The sequence below is a fragment of the Euleptes europaea genome, chromosome 3, assembly GCF_029931775.1.
Source record: "Euleptes europaea isolate rEulEur1 chromosome 3, rEulEur1.hap1, whole genome shotgun sequence".
Lineage (NCBI taxonomy): Eukaryota > Metazoa > Chordata > Lepidosauria > Squamata > Sphaerodactylidae > Euleptes > Euleptes europaea.
The window spans coordinates 37,049,558-37,074,072 of record NC_079314.1 but is presented as its reverse complement, the minus strand read 5'-3'; the positions used below and the strand labels follow the sequence as shown (position 1 = coordinate 37,074,072).

Here is a 24,515-nt window from a genome sequence, read left to right as displayed (position 1 = left end):
CGGGCTGCTGGAACAGACCATCTTCCTTCCCCACCCCCTTGGCCCCAAATGCTGTACTTTTTGAGCAACCGGAACGGGCAAAGGTTGGGAAAGCGACAGGAGGTCTCTTAAGAGTGCGATCCTACGCGTGCCGCGGGCTTCGACCGGGGCCACTCTGCGTAGGATCGCGCTGGAGGACGCTGGCCCGATGTCAAAAAGAAATACGGAGATCGCGCCGCTCCTCGGCTACCCGCTCCCGAACACAGGCCTAGCCGGAGAGGAAGAGGCGCCTCTCGGATGCTTTAGGACCGCAGGGCTAACAATTCCGTGGCTGAATTTCCCCTGTGATTTCAGCTGACAGAAATACAGATGCAGCAGACAGTTGGGGGGGGGTTAATTTCTGTCTTCTTCGCTCCTTTCCTCGCCCTTCCGCAATCCCGCCTGACCCATTTAACCAGCCGCAACCTCCCTCCCACCCCCATGGCTTTCAAAATGGGATTTCGTCTGCGCGCACCCGCCAGCAAGCTTCCAGGAGGATATGCCTATGGAATATACACTGCATGTCTTCTGCCACTCTGCCCCCATCTTTGGCGTGGTGGGGGGGAGGCTGACTGGAAGGGTTCTATAGAGAGGCTGAGCCGAAGGGGCGCCTGGTTGTGTGTGGGGGGAGATTGAGGGTGTTTTATGCTATTAATGAAAACGCACAGAATGGACAGCGGCACCAGATTCTCTTTGACGTCCTCGGAAGGATAAGATGAGAGCGAAACCGAGCAAGTCTTCGCCTCCCCCCCCCCCCCAATACAATAGCGCAATAGCCCTAGAAGTCCGCTCTGGAACCATCGCCAGCTCCCCTCGCCCCTCCCTTCCCGGGCCTCTTCCCCCATTGCAATCTTCTCTCCCCCCTCCCCACCCCCAAAAGCGACCCCCCCATCCCGTCCCCCGTCTTCAGTTTTGCCCGGCCAGCGCCGTCCCTCGAGCTTTAGTAATCTGAGGCAGCTGAGGCTCTTTCTTTAATCCTGCTTTCAGGATCATTTGGGTTGCTGGGGAGGGGGGCGGGAGGAGGGAGAGGGAGGGAGGGAGGGAGGGAGGCAGAGTGTAAATTGCACATCACGAGATATTCGCCACGCAGTCCGGGGATGCTGGTCGCTGGGAGCGCAGAGGAAGAGAGACCGAGAGCCGGCGACGGGGGGGGGGGGACGGGGGACGAGATCTCGCCTTCGTTGGCGCTCCTCGCCCGGCAAAGGAGGGGAGGAGATCGATGCTCGGGCTTTGAGGCTCCTGGAGAGGCGTCGCTGCTGCTGTCCAGGGGCTGAATCCGGTCCAGGAGAGTGCAGCCGCAGCCCCGATTTGCCCCTTCGACGCTCTGGGGACGGAGACAGAGCCCCCCTCCTTTACCAAGGACGCCTGCAGATCTCCATCCTTCCACCCCTTCTCTAAAAACTGTCCGAAAATCTCCCCCTTTTGTTTCTTTCTCGTGGATTCCTCTCTACAACGGTGCTTTTACGCCCCCCCCCCCAATTCTGCTCTTCCATGCAAGCGTGAAAGGGAGAGAGAGAAGATGGAGACACCTTTTCGTTCAAGGAAGAAGAAGGGGGGCGAGATCATACCAATGACTAACTTCGAAGGATCCCGAAAAGCCCCCCAGCCCACAAGGAGGCGATCGACGGCCAAAGGAAGAAAAGTGCCGCAGCTTTGACGACTCAGAGAAGGAGCAAGAGAGAACCAACCCCCTCTCCCCCCCCCCACCACCACGCACGCTTGGCTCTCCGCACTAGGCTCTGCCCTCTCCGACCCGCGACGGTCGCAGCGCAACCCAAGGAGGAAAAGGGGGGATCCGCGCTCATCCGCCCACCCGCAGCCGCGCATCGCACAGCCAGAGAGAGCCGCAGAAGTGGGGAGACAGAGAGAGAGAGAGACCCCCCCCCCCAGCTCTGCCCGGATCGGAAGAGGTCGCTCCGCCTGCCGCCGCCGCCCTTCGGCTTAAGCCCTTCGTGTTCACAGCGGACCTTGATTTAATTTCAATACAATTAAGGCACGCGGTGAATGCCAAGAGAGAAGCCGCCCTCCTGCCCTTGGCCCGTCTCGGCCTGGCCGCTGCGGCCGGAGATGCAGGTGGCGGCGCGGATAGAAGGAGGCCCTCCGGACCCGCCCCCCCCCCCGAAGAAGATTCCTGCCCATCTAAACCCAGGGATCGGGACTCTGGATTGGAAAGGGAGGGGGGAACCAGAATCCCCTCGGCTGGTAAGGAAAGGAAAGACCCCCCCCGACCCCCCTTTTCCCCCTTCTTGCCTAGATTGCGTGTGTGCGTTTTGCGAGAGAGGGTGCGCAATAAATCTTGCCTGTGCGAACCATTTTCGAAGAGTGCTCGTTTGGTTCTTGCGCTAAGACGCGGGCGGGCTGGGGGGGGGAGGCTTATCATCCGCGGTGTGTGTATGTGTGAGTGTGTGGGTTTGAGCGTTGGTGATGCTCGAGTGGATTAGATGGCCGCATTGTTGCGCTGAGAGGCTCTCGTGCCTTTCCCACCCTTTCCCACACACACAAACACACACACAAGTGAATGTAGGCAATTATCCCAAAGAAAGAGAGAAGGGGGGGATCCACCGTCCCTGGCTGGCTTCCCTTCTGCTTCCGACTGCAGGTGCGGAGCGGATGCGTACATGTAAATGCATTTGCCATTTATTCATGAGAGGTTTTGCCTTGGAATTGCCGCTCTCTAGATGCACATTTTCCCCATCCGAACTCTCAAAACTCAAAAATAAGCCCCCCCGTGCAGAGTTTGGAGAATTCAGATGGGGAAAATGTGCATCTAGAGAGCGGCAAATCCAAGGCAAAACCTCCCGTGCATAAATCGCCTGGGAGAGGAGGCTAATTTCGGGCTGCCTTGGTGTGTATGTGCGCTTTCGCACACGCGAGCCTGCCCGCAGGCAGGGTATTGTCCTACGCATACAAAAAGGGGGGGGGAGAGTCGCTGTTCCAATGGCTTTGTGATCTATTGGAAAGTGAGCAGCTTGAAAGGGGCGGGGAGGAGGCCAGCGAATGCTGCAGTGGGAAGGTGGCGGAGCCCAGGCATCCGTCTGTTTATGCCTCCTCGTCCTGTGGAGGTGTGTGTGTGCGCGCACGCGTGTGTTTTCCCTGTCACGTTTTGAGCAGCGGGACAAGAAAGCCAGAAAGGGGGGAGGGCGCGGGCTTGCCCTCCTCTCCCCTTGGCGATTTGTTGAAAATAACTTTTTTTAAAAAGAGCTTTCCCCTCTCCGGTCTCTGAAACTGACATGTAAAATGCAGGTGCTGGAAGTCAAAATCGAGTCCAAGAAAGGAGAGACTGACGTTTCTCTCCCCCCCTCCCCTCCCCTCCCCTCCCCTCCCGGCCCCAATCTGTCGCAGGATTTGAAGAGGCGCGTGAGAGAGGCAGGGGAATCGTTGCCTGGGGATTTAAAATTTAAGGGCTTTTTTAAAAATCAGCATGCTGGTCACCTTGAGTCGTTCCCGGAAAAGCAGCAACCCAATCCCCACCACCACCACCACTCCTGGAGCTCATCAAACAATCCGAGTTCCGTTTTAGCAGAGGTTGGGGTCCTTTTCAGGACCTCGGACAGCTCCTCGCTCTTGCCTTGCCGTTTTTGTTCCCCTTTGAGGGCCTGAAAGGGGAAACTTGCCGCCCTTTGTAGCCAACGGAAGCCCCCCACCCCAGCCCCAGACCGCTCAGCGATTCGGTGTAGCTTTGGTTGGGTGCAAATATCGGTGCCGTTTTTCGACTTCCACGGGACTCTTCGTCTTGCCTGGTCCGCATATAAAAATGCGCCAGGTTGGGGGGGGGGGAGAGAAAGGGAGCTAGCGCAACACTGCCCTGTCCTGCTGGCGTCTTTGTTTGTGGCAATCTTGGATGTTGGCAAGGGAAAGAGTAGTTGTTGGTTGTTGGTTTTGGGTCTTTTTGCTTTTTAAATAAAGGCCCTTTATGCAGGGGAGGTTTTGCCTTGGATTTGCCGCTCTCGAGATGCCCATTCCCCCCATCTGAATTCTCAAAACTCTGCGTGGGGGCTTATTATGGAGTTTTGAAAATTTGGATGGGGAAAATGGGCATCTAGAGAGCGGCAAATCCAAGGCAAAACCTCCCGTGCGCCAATGGCCAAAGTTGAGGGTCGCCGCCAGCGATCCGGACGTTACCGTGATGTCCCTGCGGCGCGCGTCTCCGGTGCTCATTTCTGCAGGAAAGGGAGGGGGCGGCGGCAGCAGCTCCCCCGCGGTCCGCGCCATCTGCCTCCGTGACCTTTCGCCTTCTCAAGGACAGAATGGCTAGGAAAGGCTGGGGGGGCGAGGGGGAAGCAGGGATAAGCGAGCCGTGCTGACTGGCTGACTCAAAACAACGACGCATTTGCACAGCAGTTGCAGGGAGCCTGCAATGGAGTCGCCCAGCCCCCCAGCCCCCCTCCACCCCCACCTAACATGTGCCGCGGGAAAACTGTGCGCTCGCTCGCTCGCCCACCCCCGGCCAGCTGCTCCAGGAATTCCTCCCCAGATTATGCAAAGAAGGTCTTTGCCTTAAAAAAAAAACAACTAATCTGCTTCCCTACAACCGCGTCCAGATTGAGAGGGACCCGATTCTCAACACCGTTCAGCCAGAGGCTGCTTTCGGAGGCGTCGGAGGGGGTGGGGAGGAGAAAGACAGAGATGGGCTCGATCGATTTGATCCCATTTAAAATCGAAGCATTGTTTTAGTATCTAAAAGGGCTGGGGGGATAGTGGAGCGGCTCACTTGTGTCTGCCTTACACCGGGCGCTCAGAAGTCAAAAATGCATACATATTTTTTTTAACCGAACCGCGGAACGGGCTTGAACCACACTCGCAAACGCAAAAATCAGCCCATTCATAGCAGCAGGCATATGCAAGCTCTCCTCCCCCCACCCCGCATCAACCGCACATACCCATAGCTCAACATATCGCCATCTTTCGCTCTTCCTATAATGGCTCTTTACTTAATTCTTTAGCTCTCAATCCAATTCCATTCGTGTGTGGGTGGAGGGGGGGATGTATTTTAACCTTGGAGTGCTTAAAAACAGGGCATACCTGCCAAGAGCTGGAGAGATAGATGGGGGAAAGTGGGTTTTTCTGCATAAAGGTAGATTTGGCGAAAGAAACATCCCTCAAACCTTTGAGGGATTTGAACTTTTCGGGGGGATGTTTCTTCCTCAAGAAGACGAAGTCTCTTATTTGACTACAGCAGAGTGAGGTGGCTAGCTCTTGGCTGATTTACTTGTGTGATTGAGTGTGTGTGTGTGTGTGTGTGTGTGTGTGTGTGTTCCCATGCAAAGGATAAAATACAATGCAAACCTAAACAGCCTTATACCCTTCTAAATCCTTTGCAATCAACTGGCTAAGAAGGGCATAATGCTGTTAAGGATGGCTGAAACTGAACAGTTATTGTTGGGGATTCTCTCGATTGTAATAAGATGTTGCTGTTGTGCTCAAAAGACCAGCTCTCCTTTGAGGGTCAGCAATATATGTTTGTGTGTTCAGGAAGCAGTGCTCTTCTCCTGGCAAATCCAGACTGCTATCTAATTTCTGGCTGGCCAATTTTTATTCCCCTCCCCAACCATCTCTTTCCACTTTCTTTACAGATGAGGTTTGCCATGGATAGATTACATAATTAGAATGAATCTTCCTGGTATCCCATAGCAATCCTATCAAACCTCTTGATTAAAAAATAAATAAATTTATATACCACTTTAAAAAAAAACCACAATAGTGTCATGGAATGACAAAAAAATGGTTTATTTGGGGGAATCATAGAATCATAGCGTTTGAAGGGATCACCAGGGTCACCTAGTCCAACCCCCTGCACAATGCAGGACATTCACAACTACCTCCCACACACACACAACTACCTCCCTCCCACAAGTGTTAGGGCCGTGGCCGTGGCTCAGTGGTAGAGCATCTGCTTGGCATGCAGAAGGTCCCAAGTTCAATCCCCGGCATCTCCAGTTAAAGGGACTAGGCAAGCAGGTGATGGGAAAGACCTCCTCCTGAGACCCTGGAGAGCTGCTGCCCATCTGAGCAGACAATACTGACCCTTGATGGAACAAGGGTCTGATTCAGTATAAGGCAGCTTTGTGTGTTTGTGTGTTAATCGTGGGGAGATCCCCCCATACCCTTTTCTGATGTCTTTCACAGATGAGCGCCAGCCTCCAAAGGCCACTCACTTGGAAGAAAAAGGGCTCACAGCCCAGGAACATCATTTCTTGCACCACCACCCTTTTAAAAGACACTGTGCATCTCTTCCTCAATAGCCAAGGAACCCGACAGGAATATATATTTTTCCTACTGCTGAGGAAATCAGTGTAATAAGCCATTCAAGCGTGGGACAGACCATCCAGCTGCATCCCTAGGGATGGCCTGCCGGCTCATTATAGCTCTCCTCAATGGCATCCCCCCCCTTTCCACCTCACCCCAATATATGGCTTGAGTGCTAGCAATCTGTGTGGATGCAGGTTGACATTAAAGGACTGTGAAGGAAAGGCTTTTTTTGGCGGGGGGAGGATCATCATAAAGCCTGTTCTTCTTTTTTATTTAAAAGGACGGCCAGCAAAGATGCAGCCACAGCTGGTCCAGACCCATTTTTTTAATTGGGTTGGGATAGGTGTTGGTGTATAATTTTGGACCTTTGTGCATCTCTTGAACCAAAGGGAGGGGTAGCTTCTGAAGTCATGTGATGTAGCCAGTGGTAATTCAGGTTACCACTGGGGTATGGCAAGACCTCCAGGGAGTCCTCTTTGCTGCCTTGAATGCCATAGAAGAAAGGTGAGATGTTTTTTAAAATTTATTTTAAAAAATAAGATCTCAGCACATGCTGTTCATGTACGGGGCTCTCATTTAACCATCTAACAAAATAATATCAGAAGAGAGGATTAGGGAAAGCTTTTGCCAGAAAACGGTGGCTTACTGATCTAACTAAATCACTAAGAGCTGAACTAATGTGTTCAGAAATATCACATGCTGCAGCCTTTCTAGGATTATACCACTAGGAGGGGTGGTAGGGATTGCTGGAACGCTTCCCACCATCACTCTTCCCTTGAAAAGCTAGCATGTCAGGAAAGACCCTGAGCTGCTAGCTTTCTACATGCAGAAAAGGTTTTGATTTCTGTTACCAATTCGAAGGGGTGTCTCACCACCAATAGCAATCTGAACTGGTACAGTCTGGTTCTAGTATATGATAAACTACACACTCACCACTAAATCACTAGATCTGAACCAATCAAAAGGCCACAGATAGTGCAGTACTGAGCACAGCTGTGTGTGTGTGTGTGTGTGTGTGTGTGAAGTGCTGTCAAGTCGCTTCCAACTCATGGCGACCCTATGAATCAATGGTCTCCAAAATGTCCTATCTTTGACAGCTATGCCCTTTTAAATCCATTAACATCAGTGGGCTAATAGTGTTTAGGATTGCACCGTGTCCACAGGACAATCCAAAACATACATGCACTCCCTTCTCATTTCTTGGAGCCATGCAATCTGGACCCAGATTCAGATTCATCTTTATTATGCAGTCAACAGATCTCTTCCATTCAATCCTTAAAACAAATTTTAGTATTTGTACATGTTTGGTTAACAGAATACATTCAACATTCAGCATCCACTCTCAGTAATATGTTCTTTTCCTTGCAGCAAGTAAGAGGGTAACTAGTTCTTCTGCTGAGTAGCCTGGTACCAGAGCTAAGCATCGAGCAATGACTTCACAACAAACTCCCTGACCCTGACAGGAACCACAGAAAAGAGACACAGGGACTACTGTTTCTATTACCTCTATACCACAAGGACGCAAATCTATCCTTTGAAGGATTGTGATGGAAAAATCTAACAACATGCAATCTACAGTTTGAATCTTATGTTTTGGAGCCAGATGTGGCTCAGCACAGAACCATATATGGCTCTATAAACAAGAAAACGAATTATTTATATTAAGGTCTATTGGAGGGGTAGGGGGGTTGCTAGAATAACCAAATGGCAAAGATTTCTGTGGGACTAGAAGGCTTCTGAGAGATGCTTTACAGAAAGACAGCAGCTGCCAGGAATCCAAGCTCAAACCATGTGCAGATGTACATTGGTGCGCTACAAGCATTGCGCAGGGTGCTCCTATATATATTTATGCATTAATGTGACACCTCAGGTGTGCCACTTTCCTAACAAAAAAAGGACATGCAGCTGCCTGTGTTTGGACTGCAGAAAGTTTATGGAAGATTAAACATGCTGATTATCAGTAAGATATTGTTTCAATTCTATGCAAATAGGCTTTCTGATACCGGTTCTCGGTCGCTCTCTCACTCTAAACTTTGAACACTAATTGTAAAAGGTTGCAGATCCCTGATCTAGTTGTAAGAGTATCTCTGGCCAAAAGCAACAGCTGCTGATTCTGTACAAATGCAGAAAGAGCAAGTAAAGACTGGATGAGTCAGCCAACCAACCACTAGGGAGAAAAGTGAGGTATAAATGAAAGAATAAGAACAACAACAATAATAACAATGGGAAAAGCTTCTTCCATCCTCAATCAGTAGCAGAGGCAGGAAAAGTCTTCCTTATCCTATAAATAGTGACCACTTAGAATCTGAACCCAGGCAACTGCCAGGCATTGAGCCAGCATGGTGTGTAGTGGTTAAGAGCGGTGGACTCTTAATCTGGAGAACTGGGTTTGATTCCCCACTCCTCCACATGAGCGGCAGACTCTAATCTGAAGAACCAGGTTGGTCTCCCCACTCCTAGACATGAAACCAGCTGGGTGACCTTGGGCTAGTCACAGTTCTCTCAGAACTCTCTCAGCCTCACCTACCTCACAGGGAGTCTGTTGTGGGGAGGGGAAGGCAGGGTGGTTGTAAGCCACTTTGAGACTCCGTAAAGGTAGAGAAAAGCGGAGTATAAAAACCAACTCTGCATCTTCTTTTGTTTCCTTGTGTGCAAATTTATACCACTCAGCTTCCTGGCTCTAGTTCTGGCTATTTCCAAAATTCACCCCTGGTGTAACTCAACTAGTTCAACTGTCTCATCTAGTTGCAGCCATGCTTGACAGGAGGGTTAGCATGGTGGTTAATATTGCCCCATTTCTCTGCCGGGGGTGTGGAGGGGAGATAAGCTGGGCTTGGCCGTCACTGCATTTCTCCAGACATTCATTTAAAAGACATTTTGTTTTGGAGCAGTGAAACTGACAATGTTTGGTAAACTGGAGATAAATCATCTAGGCTTGGAAAATGCACCGCTTCTTTGGATAAGCCATAGGGATGAGATGTATAGCAAAATACCCCTGGGTGCCCTTGAATATTAACGTTTTAAAAAGCAGCACTTTGTCTAGTTTATTTATTTAGTTAGTTTTTAGGTATTTATACCCCACTGTTCTCCCCAGTGGAAGATTCAAGCCAGGGACTCCCAGATCCTAATTAGACACCACATCCTCAAGCTGTACTCATTTATTACAGTTTTGTCCTTCTTTTCTTCCACCATGGGACTTGACACTACAGACACTTATTTGATGCATTTATACCCTGCTTTTGCAGCCAGATTGGCTCCCTGTGTGGCTCTGGATTCAAATCTATTGTGTGCGTGTGTAAAGTGCAGCCGGCTTATGTTGACCCCAGCAAGGGCTTTCAAGGCAAGTGAGAAGCAGAGATGGTTTGCCATTGCCTTTCTCTGCAGAGTCTTCCTTGGTGGCCTCCCTTCCAAGTACTGACCCGGCTTAGCTTCTGAGATTTAAAGAGATAGGGCTATACGGGGGTATCCAACTTGGTGCCTGTGGGTGCCCATGGCCCCTGTCGACACTTTTTCTGGTGTCTGCCAAGTGTTTTTAGGAAGTGGGTGGGACCAGGTAAGGTGCCGGCCCAGCAAGGGTTCTGAATGGCTACTGGAGATTTGATTGACTGCAGATTTTTAAAAATGTTGCTTTGGCAGCAGCTGCCACCCCATTACAAGGCTCTTCACTGTGTGACTGAAGTTCAGCTGTGGCAATCATTTTGTGGCTGGCTCTGCCTCCTGTGGCAGCCATTTTGTGGCTGCACCCACCATGCCCTGTCAGAAAAGGTGCTCACAAGCTCAAAAAATTGGGGACCCCTAGGCTACACCATGCCGCCTTCTCTCCCTCAAATCTATTACTTTATTTTTTAAAAAAGTTAAAACCAGTTGCTGCGATGCACATGGTTTTTCTTGCTACAGTAGTTCTTCACAATAAAAACAGGTCAGGCTGAGAGCGTGTGCCTGGCCCAAGGTCATCCAGTGAGTTTTCATGGCAGAGCAGGGATCTGAACCTGCCTTTCGCCAGACCTCAGACCACTACACCACGCTGGGCTAGGGAGAAACTGTCCTTCAGACACAAAAGGATTCTCTGGCAGTCTATCCTTCAGTCACTGAAAAGACCCAGGCCTGCTTAGCATTCACAAGACTGCCGGAAGGACAGCACCCCCCACTATCGTCTACAACGTCCACTCCTTGACTTAATCGTTGCAGGAATGCTTCCAATGAAGAAAACAGCAATGAGACGATACTCTTCACTGGTGTTGAGCTTGTATAGAAATGGCACTTCACCCATGGCCGCTCTAGGAATGGCCCGGGCAAAAGCTGCAGGCATCCCAGGAACTAATGTGAGCTGAGGGGAAATAGCAAGATCACAGACATCAAAACCGCTGGCCTCCTCCTCTCCTGCCTCCCCTCTGAATCTCAACAGCACTCAAGAATGACAGCAATCAGAGGGAATGCTGTCATCAATTATTACTATAGTACTTTGAACATCAATGGCGCTTTGTAGAGTATACAGGATTCATCTTTGCAACAGTGCTGTGTGTGTGTGTGTGTGTGAGAGAGAGAGAGAGAGAGAGAGAGAGAGAGAGAGAGAGAGAGAGAGAGAGAGAGAGAGAGAGAGAGAGAGAGAGAGAGAGAGAGAGAGAGAGAGAGAGAGAGAGAGAGAGAGAGAGAGAGAGAGAGAGATATTATTCTTGTACCCATTACACAGAAGACCAATCGATGCCAACAACCTTTTCCACCAGCCCATCCATGGTTAAACTCAGATATGAATCCAAATGTCCTGGGTACAAAAGTCAACAATAATTTCACCCATAACAAGGCTCACACTTTGAATGATTCCCCCCCCCTTGGAGTGCAATGTGGCTTACAACATCACATGAACACATGAAGCTGCCTTATACTGAATCAGACCCTTGGTCCATCAAAGACAGTATTGTCTACTCAGGCTGGCAGCGGCTCTCCAGGGTCTCAGGCAGAGGTCTTTTGCATCACCTACTTGCCTAGTCCCTTTAACTGGAGATGCTGGGGATTGAACCTGGGACCTTCTGCGTGCCAAGCAGAAGCTCTACCACTGAGCTATGGCCCTTCCCCATCATTCTCTCACCCTCCATTTGATTCTCACAACCACCCCAGGCTAGGCTGAGAGTGTGTGATTGGCCCAAGTTCACCCAGTGAGCATCCATGGAAGAGTGGGGATTTAAATTTGCCCCCACCCCAGATCCTCATCTGACACTCGAAACACAACACCATGCCATATAAAATGTGGCCAGGAAACAAACAGAAGACCTGTAACCCAAGGCTACTTCACACCCAGAGGAACACTTCTTGGGACATTCAACATCTACAATATTTGAATTCAAAATACATTCATCAATAGAAGCCTACAGGAGAAAAATAACTGGAGAAAAAGGGGAACAAAGAAACTCAACCTAAAAGTCAGGGGAAACCAAAGGAGTTGAGCTAAACACTATCTAATATAACAACCAATCAATCTATTTTTATTATATATTGTGCACAATTGTATTTAAAAACACAGGGCCTAAAATACAGGCTTCCTAAAAAGCACATAGTTACAAATATTGCCAACATGTAACAGTTGAAGTTAGTGCATAAAATGACCAAAATCTGACCAGACCAGAAGGCCTGTAAAAGGCCGAAACGCGTCTGGTCAGATTTTGGTCATTTTATGTACTAACATCAACTGTTATGTGTTGATAATATTTGTAACTATGTTTCTGCTTTTTAGGAAGCCTGTATTTTAAGGTAAAGGTAGTCCCCTGGGCAAGCAACGGGTCATTCCTGACCCATGGGGTGACGTAACATTCCGATGTTTACTAGGCAGACTTTTGTTTATGGGGTGGTTTGCCAGTGCCTTCCCCAGACGTCTTCCCTTTACCCCCAGCAAGCCGGATATTTTAGGCCCTGTGTTTTAAAATACAATTGTGCCCAATATATAATAAAAATAGATTTATTGGTTGTTATATTAGATAGTCTATAGGAGAAAGACACTGAAGGGGAAAAGGAAGACTCAGACTATGAAAGCTGCTGGGGGTGGGGGGATGGGGATAACCCTCTATGGATCCCTGTTTAGGGAGCAAGCCACAAAATGAGTAAAACGTGCTACTGGCCAAAGAGCACCAGGAACAACATTTAGCAAGCCTCAGCTATTTTAGCACCTGTGCTGATAGCTCAGTCCTCCAGCCTCTCAGCCGACACAATCGCCACAATCTTTAGGTGAGCAGCTGTAAGGCTCTGAAGACTCTGGCTCACACACATGCTGGGACTTGACCCCACGCATTACACCCACTTCCTGCATGGATGCATCGTGGGTGAACATCTTCTGTTTGTCCCAGCCAGCAGGTAACTTTTAAGGCTGGAATAAGGTACCCAAAAGGTAAGGAATCAACGTGAAACAATGGGCTAGCATTGATACAAGCGATTTTGTGAATAGTGTATAGTAAATTTAATACAAACACAAAATAAATATAAATGTAGAATTGTAGGTAGCCCTGTACAAGTTGCTTACACATGAACACATGAAGCTGCCTTATACTGAATCAGACCCTTGGTCCATCAAAGTCAGTACTGTCTATTCAGACAGGCAGCGGCTCTCCAGGGCAGAGGTCTTTCGCATCACGTACTTGCCGAGTCCCTGTAACTGGAGATGCCATGGGTTAAACCTGGGACCTTCTCTGCATGCCAAGCAGATGCTCTACCACTGAGCCACAGCTTCCTACTACGCCAGCCTCTCAAAGCCATTCACCTTCCACCACCTACACAACGCTTCCCATGAATCATGATACATTTATATTTATTTTTGTGTTTGTATAAAATTTACTATACATTATTCACAAAATCACTTGTATCAGTATTAGCCCAGGTTGATTCCTTACCTTTTGGGTACCTTATTCTAGTTTTACAGGTTTAAGGTTCCCCCCCCCTTTTTTTTGTTGCTATAACTTTTAAGGGTGCACAGGGAACACGTGGAAAGTCAGGGGGTGGGCCCTTCTCCTTGTTCCGGCCCTCTGCTCCAGGAAGACCAGGGGTTGGATCCAGACTACACTGCCAATTTCCAGATTCCCCATCCCACTGCCAACTCCTGTGGTGTAGTGGTTAAAGTTTCAGACTAGGGTCTTGGACAGCCAGGGTGAATCCCCCATTCTGCCATGGAAGCTTGCTGGGCCAGTCACACACTCAGCCTAACCTATATCTCAGGGTTGTTGTGAGGATGAAAACGAAGATGGTAAGAATCTCACGAGACACTTTGGGTCCCACGGAGGAGAAAAGTGGGGTGTCAGTGAACTAATCAAAATAAATGTCATTCCTCAGGGATCCCGATCACCTTAGAACAGCATTTCATGGAAGTCACTGGACTGCAGTCTGGATTTAACTCCAGGAATCTTAATCTCTCAATTTAATTCCACAAATCAAATAAAATTTTCAAATTCTCAATGGTAAGTTTTGATGAAGACACCCTCTCCTGCTTCTGATGTGTGGCAAATGACCATACTATGTCAGCTGTATGGCTTTCCCCAGCCCTTCCCCTCCTCCCTTTTAGTCACAACACTCCTGTAAATTAGGGTCAGTCACGAGAAAGTCACCCAGCAAGCTTCATGGCTGAGTGGGGATTTGAACTCCAGCCTCCCCAATCCTGGTCTGATACACTAACCACTACCCCACACCAGCTCTCAAACAAGCTCCCTTCATGTATCAGCTAAGACTGAGTGATGTCCTACTGCAAAGGGATGGGGTAGCAAATGAAGGCCACCCAAAACAGCTTCTATGGATCAGGTCCTGAATAGTTAAGTAATTCAGTGGGGTTTCTGTTTATACCCTAGTATGCTACCTGCCAGGGATCTCCAGCAGCGGGGGGGGGGGGAGAAGAAGAATTGGTTTTTATATGCCGACTTTCTCTACCACTTAAGGAAGAATCAAACCGGTTTACAATCACCTTCCCTTCCCCTCCCCACAACAGACACCCTATGAGGTAGGTGGGCCTGAGAGAGTGTGACTAGCCCAAGGTCACCCAGCTGGCTTCATGTGTAGGAGTGAGGAAATCAACCCAGTTCACCAGATTAGAGTCCACTGCTCATGTGGAGGAGTGGGGAATCAAACCCGGTTCCCCAGATCAGAGTCTACCGCTCCAAACCACCGTTCAACCACTACACCATGCTGGCTCTCAAGAGTCTGCATGAACCAATAAACCACTAGACAAAACATAGCTTGCTGTAAAAAGCATGCTGTGTGCAGAAATGCTTCCATAGGGCAGGGCCTCCATCCAAGGATCTGTCCTAAACCTGGAATCCTAAACAAACTGATTTCAAAACTCCTGTGTTTATGGCAACCAGCACACCAAGAGCACATACCTCAGGGCTCATCTCCATGTTCAGAACACACATGTGGTCAAGTCCTCCAGACAGTCTTCCCTATTAGATGTGGGAGACTGGGGGTGTAGTGACATGTTTCAGTGCTTGCCAATATCAAAAACTCCCCTGTGCGCATATATATAATGTGTGTGTGTGTGTGTGTGTGTATGTATGTAAGAGAGAAATACTTAAGCTAATCTCCCTGACATGCTAGCTTTGGGGCACCAAGTTGATGGGCAGTAGATTCAGGACAGACAAAAGAACATTTATTCATTCAGTGTTATTAAATTGTAGGATTCACTGCCAGTGAGTAGGGCTGTTGAATTAAAAAAAATTCAGTATAGTTCGGATTCGGCCGAATTCAGCCCGTTTAGATTCGGGATATGCCGAAGTCCGAACTCCCCCACTTCGGATCCGTTCAATTCGTCGGGAATTCAAAGTTCGGGGAAAAATTCGGCCGAATAAAGCCATTAAAAACACAATTGCGCCTTTCCGCGGCTCTGGGGGGGGCATTTTTGGGGTTAGAGGTCCCAAACTTTCGGCAGAGCTTCAAAGGACGTTTATTGAAAGACTCCCCAAGTTTTGTAAAGATTGGGTCAGGGGGGATGAGATATGGGCCCTGAAAGGAGTCCCCCCACCCTTAATGTGCATCTCTCAGCAGAGCTTGCCGCCCACGCACAAAGCTCCCAGCCCCGACAACAGCTGAGACGTTTGCAAACCAACTGCAAAACAACACAACCTTGTAAAACAACACCTTTGCAACACACAACTGAAACCTCCCCCCTCAAACCAGGGAGCGAGAGACTCGAGGGGGAACACACACCCCAGGCAGAACCGACGAAAGCCCCCTTTGGCTTCCCCCCCACCCACAGAAACTGCTCCCTCCCCACACACACACAGACTCTGCTTTCCCCCACACACACACACACATACACAGGAGAAAAATTATAGATTAAAGCCCCCAAAGGGGTCTTACTGTGGCTGTCTTCTGTTCCATCAGAAGGGGCTGGGGAGGACTTGTAATCCAAGATAATTCCAATTAGGCACGGGTCGTTTTGCTCTGGAGTGGAGATGCACACAGGATCGGCTGATCCATTCATCCCAATAGGGAAAAGGGGAAAGGGGAAAGGGGAAAGCCCATATCTCGGGACCCCCTGACCCAATGTTCACAAAACTTGGGGGGTATCTTAAGAACACTGGTCTGAAACTCCGCTCAAAGTTTGGGATCTGCACCCCCAAAAATGCGCCCCCTGCAGCCATGGAAAGAGAAAAGGGGGGAGGCGATATTTCTGCCCCCACTGAACCCATCTTTACAAAACTTGGGTAGTATCTTAAGAATAATTGTCTGAAGCTATGCTAAAAGTTTGGGGGCTATATCCCCAAAAAAGCGCCCCCTGCAGACACATAAATGGAAAAAGGGGGAGGGAAAAGGGGGAGAGTCCATATCTCGAGACCCCCTGACCCAATGTTTACAAAACTTGGGGCGTATCTTAAGAAGCTTTATCTGAAGCTCCACTGAAAGTTTGGGGTCTGTACACCCAAAAATGCGCCCCCTGCAGCCATGGAAAGAAAAAGGGGGGAGCCCATATCTCGGGACCCCCTGACCCGATGTTTACAAAACTTGGGGGGTATCTTAAGAAGCTTCATCTGAAGCTCCAGTGAAAGTTTTGTGTCTGTACCCCAAAAAATACGCCCCCTGCAGCCACAGAAAGGAGCGAATGTGCACAAGCACCCCCCACACACACACACGAGGATTTCGCTCTCTCGCTCTCTCTCCCTGGCCGGGCCGCACATCAGCTGATTCCTCCAGTACTCAATCCTGACTGATTGGCCAGAAGAAGACCCAGCTTGGCCACCGATTGGCCTGGGGAGGAGAATGCTGCTTACTGACGGTTATGCTGCTTACTGACGGCCCCGAATTTGCTGAATTTATTCGCGAACTCGCTGAATTCGGCCCCCTTGGTTGCCCGCCAGTTTTGAGTTCGGTTCCTCCCGAACTAAAAACCACCAAATCAGGGGAAATTCGGCTGATTTTCAGTTCGGGCCGAACCGAATCAACAGCCCTACCAGTGAGCACAGCGATAGCCACTAGCTATCTAATTCCTTCTAAAAACTAGATTCATGCTGCCAGGAGGCAACCTCAGGGGAAGGCCTTGGCCTCTATTTCCTGTTTGTTGGCCCTCCAGGGCAGCTGGTTGGTGTGAAACAGGATGCTGGATAAGATGGACCGCTGATCTGATCCAGCAGGCTCGCCTTCGTCATGGGGTCTCTGACCTGTACAAAATGGCACGTTCCCAAGAGGGCCCACACCATGCCAAGATGGCGCAGTAGCTCAGTGGCAGAGTCCAACGCTTCGCCTGCCTGAAGGCTCTGCTCCAAGTCTTTCCTATTAAGATGACTGCCAGTCTAGAAGGAGAGCTTGAAGAGTAGTTGCCAATCAAAGCAAGCCAGCCTAGAAGGACCAGTGGTCTGAGTCAATATAGAGCAGCGTCATAATGGTCTTTTTAGAGACTATCATTTGAAACCAAAATTGCTATTTTCCCCATGCTGGCTATTACCAATCTTACTCGAATAGTATCCCACCCCCACCTTTTTTGGGTTGCTCAAAAAACAAGCTAGCAACAAATACATCATAATTCCATATTCTTTACCTGCTCATCATTACCGCTGGTCATTGCAGGACAAGGAAAGTGATGCTGAATACCATAAATCTGATAAAAATAACTAAAGCTTTAAAAACCCACCAGCATGAAAATGATACACAAACCCCCAGCGATTCAAGCAGCAAGGGCAAAACGTAACAGTAAAAACATCTCCCACACGGAATTAACAGACAGTTCTAAAAGAAACTGAAAAGCATAGATCCAGGGGGCAGGTAACATCTTTTTTTTTTTAATTTAGAAGATGTCTTCACCCAACCCCACAAACTCAAAAGAGTAGGCAAACAGTTGCAAGAACGAAATTCCACAATAGAGGTGCCACCACAGAGAAGGCCCTGTCTCTGTGCCCGCCCCCCCAGGACACAGACAGAGCAGGGCCTCTAATAAAGTTCTTAACCATCAGGCTATCAAGCAAAAGTTAAGCTACCCTTCAAATAGCTTCTTCCCAGGAATGAAGAACAGCCAGTCAGATCCCTAAGAACAAATGTATTTGTTGGTGCTAAATATTAGGAGGCAGTAGATGACGGTTTGCTGAGATCATTTTCTGATAGGATTCTTGATCATTTCCTACTAGGATTCTTTTATCTCCTCGCTTTTTGGTGCATGGAAAATGTGCATCTGGCTCCATATATGCAGTCACATATAGTTAATGAAGTGGAAACAATGAATATAAATGGAAGCCACTGCAGGGAAAGGGAAATACGATGCATTAGTTGAAGCACTGAACAGTGAACGGAATTTGTTCTCTCTCTCTCTCAAAGAGCAGAGTACAGTTTATGATTAGTGTTTTCAATGGCACTCTTCCTTGATGTGAATGCGTTCCTTTAAAAGAATTCAAGATAGTGACAGAAAGGTTGCATTGGAACATGAATTGAAAGATAGAATAGAAGTAACTGTGCCTCCTTCTCCTATTAAATGGGCTCTGAAGCCTGCATGTGAGTTGAGTTTTTCAAAGAAATACTTAGGCAACACTCAATGGATTTGAAAAAAAAAATTAGCGCATCTTGATCTGCAGCCAATATGATCCTCATTGCAATGGGAAAATTCAAGTTCCAATGTAGTTCTGTTCACCTAATTCTGGATTGGATTGTGAGCAGAGTCTTTTCCAGGGTAAATCGAAGCTCCATGGTAAAAAAAAAAAAAAAAGGATCAAAATCATAAATATTACTGAAAATCAGGGATACTTCAGAAGGGTGAACAGGTGTGAGTCAGCGTGGTGTAGTGGTTAAGAGCGGTGGTTTGGAGCTGTTGACTCTGATCTGGAGAACCGGGTTTGATTCCCCACTCCTCCACATGAGTGGCGGACTCTAATCCGGGGAACCAGGTTGGTTTCCCCACTCCTACCTACGAAGCCAGCTGGGTGACCTTGGGCTAGTCACAGCTCTCTCAGCCGCACCTACCTCACAGGGTGTCTGTTGTGGGGAGGGGAAGGGAAGGTGATTGTAAGCCGGTTTGATTCTTCCTTAAGTGGTAGAGAAATTCGGCATATATCAAAAGAAGGAGAGGTTGCGTTCTAATTGCATTATACATAAATGAGAGCTGTCATGGTGTAGTGGTTAGTGTCGGACTAGGGTTTGGGAGACCCAGGTTCAAGTCCCCACTCTGCTATGAAAGCTTTCAGGGTGACTTTGGGCCACTCACACACTCAGCCTAACCTACCTTACAGGATTGTTGTGATGGTAAAATGGAGGAGTGGGGAAAAAATGAGGTATAAATGAAGTAAAATAATCTTTATAAGCCATCAAGAGCAAATCTCTGAACAGTGGGGCAGAAGTCTTAAAATAAATAGATAATCCAATGCACAAGATGGACTTGGTAAAGCAGAACACTTTCAAGAGCTGGGGGGGAATATTTATAAATTCAAAATTCAGCAGCATTTTCCATTTTGAAACTGAACTGTGAAGGGTTTTTAAACTTCATTCCTGCTGACAATTTTTCAAGCAATGCTGTGTTGTGTCAAGACCATATCCGTACTAAAGCCCACCTAGTTTGGCAGGGGGGAAAACTGCACATTTTTATTTCACAGGCAAGTTGAAAGTACGAGGATTTGCTCAACCATTATTTCCCACTCACGCCACCCTTCATTCTAATCCTTTCCATTGCTTCCAGTGGATTTGGAGCCTCCATGCAAGTCCCTGGACTGAGCAGCAGGTGATGCAGAAGAACTCTGAAACCCTGGAGAGCAGCCGCCCGTCAGAAGGGACCACGCTGAGTTAGATGAACCAGTGCTAGTAAAAATGGACACTAGTCATGATGCATACCTATTCTCTCCAGGATCAGAGGAGCATGGAGAATATATCGGGTGCTGTGGAACACGGGCAGGATGGTGCTGCTGCAGTCGTCTTGTTTGTGGGCCTCCTAGAGGCACCTGGTTAGCCACTGTGTGAACAGACTGCTGGACTTGATGGGCCTTGGTCTGATCCGGCATATTATGTTTCATGCTCTGACTCAAGCATACGGCAATTTCATGAGCACATTCGGTCATGGCAAGAGCCAGGGCTTTGTCAGTGAATGCTCTTGTTTTATGGAACCACCTTCCTGAATCTGTTAGAAAGGATTCCACTCTGTTGAGACCACAAGTTGTACAAGAAGGAGCTTTCCACAGGGTTGTTAACACTGCCACCTAACTTTAGATTGCATATGTCTGGAGACCAAGCCCTATGAGGAAAGGTTAAAGGAGCTGGGTATGTTTAGCCTGAAGAGGAGAAGACTGAGAGCTGATGTGATAACCATCTTCAAGTACTTGAAGGGCTGTCACATAGAGGAGGGTGCCGAGTTGTTTTCTGTTGCCCAGAAGGTCGGACCAGAACCAACGGGTTGAAATTAAATCAAAAAAGCTTCCGTCTAGACATTAGGAAGAATTTTCTAACAGTTAGAGTGGTTCCTCAGTGGAACAGGCTCCCTCAAGAGGTGGTAAGCTCTCCTTCCCTGGAGGTTTTTAAGAAGAGGTTAGGTGGCCATCTGTCAGCAATGCTGATTCTATGACCCTAAGCAGATGATGAGAGAGGGGGCATCTTGGCCATCTTCTGGGCATGGAGTAGGGGTCACTGGGGGCGTGTGGGGGGAGGTAGTTGTGAATTTTCTGAATTTTGCAGGGGGTTGGACTGGATGACCCTGATGGTCCCTTCCAACTCTATGACTCTATGTTTTTTTAATGGATATTTAACTGTATATTGTTTTTATTATCGTATATTGTTTTTATTATCGTTGTAACCTAGCTCAAGCCCTGTCTCAGGGAACATTGAGCTAAAAATGCTCTTCATTAATTAAAATAGCCTGCCTTGTTTCTAAGGTACAAAACATAAAGCAGCAAAACAATAAAATTTCATAACAGACAATCCTTAATCTTTACTTATGACTTTTCTTTGTTAATGGCAAACTTGGGGGGGGGGGTTTCCAAGCAACAACTTAAAACCAAATCACAAGGCAGATTGTTCTAGGTTTTCCCCAGTATGGGAAATAGGGAATCCTATTTACAGAGCTACCAGAAAGTAGAGAAGGAGGGCATTACAATATACCTCAATCAGAAATGCATTCCAGAGCTCAGGGGCAACCACTGAAAAGGCCCTAGAGTAGGCAGCCACAGCTTTCATTCCTATGGGAGGGAACAGCAAGGAGAAGGTGAGCAGAGAAAGATAGCTTACTGAGGACAGCAGCAACCACTCAGTTTTAAAAAAAGATATCCCGCAAAGCTTACTGAAGTCACTTTAAAGATATCCACTAAACGTCAACAGAAAGAAAGCTTTGGCAATTTTCCTTGAGTTGCTCATAGCAGCAGGCCTTTCTAGAAAAGGCCTTGCTCCATCTAATCCCCATGCTCACCTCTGCCATAGATCAGGGTTTCCCCAGCTGACCTCCTCCGTGGAAAGTGGAATCCATTACAGCCACAGTTCCCAAGCTTTTTGAGTCATGGAGCACTTTTCAGGAGAGAAATTTGACACAGAGGAGTAATTTTCACCTAGCATCTATAAACTAAACAGAATGACAGTAATATTTTTCTTTCCAGTCTCTTCACGGAGCACTAGGAGATGTTTCTTGGAGCACCAAGTGCTCCATAGAGCTCAGTTGGGAACCGCTACATTACAGGAAAATAATGTTCACACATCCATAAGGGAAGAGGTAAAATATACAGGACTCAAGAGGGCTTTGGTTTAATACATATTGCACATATTGGTAACAGATAAACTGTTGTGAATAGCCAGCATGGTGTAGTGGTTAAGAGCGGTGGACTCTAATCTGGAGAGCCGGGTTTGATTCCCCACTCCTCCACATGAAGCCAGCTGGGTGACCTTGGGCTAGTCACAGCTCTCTTGGAGCTCTCTCAGCCCCACCTACCTCACAGGGTGTCTGTTGTGGGGAGGGGAAGGGAAGGAGGTTATAAGCCAGTTTGATTCTCCCTAAAAGGTAGAGAAGGTCAGCATATAAAACCAACTCTTCATCTTCTTCTTCTCCTATGTTTGTTTCCAAAGGGTAGCTCAGACTCCAATTTGGACTGGTAACCTCCTAATTCTTCTCAAACACCTCTGAATTTGCCTACAGCTATTAGCCGCTGAAGACCTAGCACCAGTAGCAAAGCGATGGTGGTTCATGTGGTTCATGTGCTCTTCCCAACCAGATCCAATGCAGGGTTTAGTTATCTTGGAATCCCAGGTATGAGGGGCTCTGTGTTCAAACTTCAGTTCCTCATGGTTCAACAAGCCATTGCTTCTCATCCTGTTACAAAAACATCGTTCCACTCCTTACTTTGAGATGCTTTGTGACTCGTTTCAACAGGTTTTGCCTTTGATTTCAAAGTTGTAGTACAATCATATAAAGCAGACCATACAAATCTGTGTTTCTTCTGTGCTTGGAAAATACACGCTAAGACAATAGTGGCTGAATGTAGCTTTTGTCCTTTAGCTCCTTGGTTACAAAATCAAATGCTAGAAATAGGCTTCCCAACTCTTGAACTCAAGTTTGGACCTTATCTTATAGCTTAGACAGATTTTTTTTTTTAGATGCATTATATTTATGTGATTTTCTAAGAGTAAACCCATTTTTAACCGATTTTTAAGGTGCTCTTTGGCTTCTGTCCAGGCATTCAAATGCTCTGAGGTACTATGTGGCCAAGAGTAGCAGCTTCTGGTTTCATAGGAGGCAACTAAAGAAGGGAAAATGGAACAGCTCCAAATGGAGGAAGGGAACAAGAAAAATATTAAAGGCCCATTTGAAGTGGTGGCAAACGATCATTACCCTTTTGTGTGTATGTGTGAGCCTGTGGTGCTTCAATGGTGAAATGTCTAAGGATACAAAGGCAGGAATCTGGCAAAAATCCCCGCTTTGCCATATATTACATTCATGTCAAACAAACCCTGCATGATACAACATGCTTTGGAGGAATAAAAAAACTAACTTTTCCTTACAGATTGCTGTGCTGGTTTCCATCCAGGGGGAACCCTGGCTAAACTACCAAAAACAGTTGGGCCGCCTGGACCGAATGCGTTTGAGCTGTGCTTTTGCCTACGCAGCAGCTGTGCCACCGCATTTGCCTTGTGGCGAGAGTGAGGAAGAGGGCTGATCTCCCAGAGTCAGCACATGCATGCGCTCATCAGCTCCCTTCCTTAAATGGTGGAAATTAATAAGCTGTTGATGCGCAAGCAACAGGAGGGAGAGGAAAAGAGAAGGAGTACACGCAGCTGATGAAATAGAAACCAAAGAAGTGGGGTTTTATGAAAGTGGTGGAGAATTCAAGGAGGAAAGACAGGACACAGAGTCAAGAATAATGATATAATATTACAGAGTATTGGATCGGTCATAGAATCATAAAATAGAATCATAGAGTTGGAAGGGACCACCAGGGTCATCTAGTCCAACCCCCTGCACAATGCAGGAAATTCACAACTCCCTTCCCCACGCACACCCAGTGACCCCTACTCCATGCCCAGAAGATGCCCTCCCTCTCATGGTGGTCCATTGGGGGCTATTTAGTCAGGATGGCCAAAGAGAATCTCCATGTTCAGTGGCAACATGAAGAGTCTTTGTGCCCTGCTTGAGGTTCTTCTGGGGCATCTGGTTGGCCACTGTAGCAAACAGGAAGTTGGACCACCTCTGAACGTCTTCTGCCTTGAAAACCCGATGGGGTCGCCATAGATCAGCTGTGACTTGATGGCCAAAAAATAATAATCAAGATGAGTAAGGATAAAGAGAGACATTCAGAGGTGGTTTGCCATTGCCTGCCTCCACATCATGCCCCTGGTATTCCTTGGAGGTCTCCCATCCAAATACTTGCCAGGGTTGGATCCAGCTTTCACTGGTAAAAAAGGAGGGAGGAATCCTTTGATCCCCTATGATTGGGAATCATGGGGCCTTCATGGACAAAAGCTATGTTGGATGGGGTGGTCATAAGGAGAATTCGGGATGACTGAGTGAAAAATCTGGTTGGATCCATCCTCTTGCTTTACTCCAACGGGGACCAAAAGTCACTTACAACATTATTCTTCCTTCATCCATTTTATCTTCACAATACCCATCCTGCAAGGTAGGTTTGACTGAAAGCAACTGGCCCAGTAAGTTTCCATGACTGACTAAGGATTTATACCTGCATCTTCCAGATGCTACTCTCACCCTCTAACAACTACACAATGCTGGCTCTCCCTAATCCTTCCCAGTGGCCCTGAACTGCAAGCACCACTCAAGAAGTGCTGAGGGGTGGAACAAGAGGTGGTTTTTATATGTCGACTTTCTCTGCCACTTAAGGAAGAATCAAACTGGCTTACAATCACCTTCCCTTCCCCTCCCCACAACAGACACCCTGTGAGGTAGGTGAGGCTGAGAGAGCTCTAAGAGAGCTGTGAGTAGCCCAAGGTCACCCAGCTGGCCTCATGTGGAGGAGTGGGGAAACCAACCCAGTTCACCAGATTAGAGTCCACCACTCCAAACCACTGCTCTTAACCACTACACCATGCTGGCTCAATAGAACAACAATAGGGAAATTGTTCTAATTCCGTAAAAGAACTCCAATGAACGCTTCCAGAAAACATGGCACTAGGGAATTTCCTTGTAAGTTAAATGACCAGTCTGCCCCAGCCAGGATCTTAAGAGGAGGTGGGTGGGTTTGTGGGTTCCCTTACTCAGCATTTCAGTTCCATCCACCTCACCACTCATTGGCCTATCCATTCCTACAGTGGCCATGGTTGCTCTATAGGGGCAAGATAGAGACTACATCCAGATTCACATGGCCCTTGCTCAACAAACCATAACT

General features: G+C 47.9%; 1 protein-coding gene across 2 annotated transcripts in view; it reads right to left on the bottom strand.

Annotated features, from left to right (window-relative positions):
- Window positions 1-14,118: 14,118 nt before the first annotated feature.
- The window catches only part of GMEB1 (glucocorticoid modulatory element binding protein 1), a 93,919-nt gene continuing 83,522 nt past the window's right edge, over window positions 14,119-24,515 (bottom strand). For both annotated transcript variants that reach the window (XM_056846834.1, XM_056846835.1), the window contains exon 11: window positions 14,119-14,141. The gene's annotated coding sequence lies outside the window, so the exon portion shown is untranslated. The remainder of the gene's footprint in view (window positions 14,142-24,515) is intronic.